Below are 1,535 nucleotides of genomic sequence, written 5' to 3'. Positions count from 1 at the left end.
TATATATATATATATATATATATGTATGTATGTATATATATATATGTATATTTATATATATGTATACATATATATATATATATGCTTCTATATATATATGTATGTATACATATATAATATATATATATATATGTATATATACATATAATTAGGGTGACATACATCTACACATCTATATATCTACATACATAAGTAAATACATAGATATATAAGCATAGATATAAGCATAAATATATATATATATATATATAAATATATTTATATTTATATGCATATATATATGTATACATATATATATTATATATGTATATAGACTTCTTATACAATATAAAAGTATATATTTTAATATCTTTATATATATTTTTTATATGTGGATGACTGCCGCTGTTATTTGCACACAAAAATATTTATTTTGTTTGTTTGTTTTATATAAAATGTTTAATTTGTTTGTTTGTTTTTATTTGTTTTGTTTTTTGTTTTATATAAAATATTTATTTTATTTGTTGTTTGTGAAATAATATTTATTTTTTTAAAGTTTGTTTGTTTGTTGTGTCTCCTCCGTTGTCAGCACGCATCCTGCTGTTATTCTTTAAATGGGTTTAGGGTTTAGGGTTTAAGGTTTAGGGTTTAGGGTTTAGGGTTTAGGGTTTAGGGTTTAGTGTAAATGTGATAATACATCTTGTAGCGCTTGTGAGAGGAAGCTTTCTTCTTCTTCTTCTTCTTCTTCATCTTTATCTGCTCGTTTGTTTGATTGTTTATTATTATTATTATAATGTTTATTATTATATTTATTATATTTATTTATTTGTTTTGTTTTATCCTCTTCTTTGTCGTCTGAAACCCAAGCAAGAGAATTTTTATCGCTTAGAGGCATCGCTAAACCCTCCACCATTTCTTCAAACTCTCTCGAAGCAGCCTGAAAAAAAATATTTTATGTTTATTTATTTTATTATTTTATTTATTTTGTCTGTTTTGTTTGTTTTGTTTGTTTTGTTTGTTTTGTTTATTTTGTTTGTTTTGTTTATTTTATTTATTTCGTTTGTTTTATTTATTTTGTTTATTTTGTTTGTTTTATTTATTTTGCTTTATTTTATTTATTTTATTCGTTTTGTTTGTTTTGTTTGTTTTATTTATTTTATTTATTTTGTGTTTGGTTTGTTTTATTTTATTTATGTATTTTATTTTATTTATTTTATTTGTTTTATTTTATTTATTTACTTAATTTTATTTTATTTATTTAATTTTATTTATTTATTTATTTTGTTTACTTTGTTTATTTTATTCATTTTGTTTTGCTTGTTTTGCTTGTTTTATTTGTTTGTCGTATTTTATTTGTTTTTCGTGGTGTACAGGCAGCTAAATAAACAAACTAAATAAATATGCTGCGCGTCTAAGCCTAAACCCTAAACCCTAACCCCTAAATCTTAAACCCTAAACCCTAAAGCCTAAACCTTAAACCCTAAACCCTAAAGCCTAAACCTTAAACCCTAAACCCTAAACTCCAAACGCGAAAACAACTCGCTGACTCAGCACAA

The sequence above is a fragment of the Eimeria acervulina genome, genomic scaffold (genome assembly GCF_000499425.1).
Source record: "Eimeria acervulina Houghton genomic scaffold, Eah_scaff193, whole genome shotgun sequence".
Taxonomy (NCBI): Eukaryota; Apicomplexa; class Conoidasida; order Eucoccidiorida; family Eimeriidae; genus Eimeria; species Eimeria acervulina.
The sequence above is the reverse complement of the archived record's forward strand: the minus strand, read 5'-3'. Positions refer to the sequence as shown.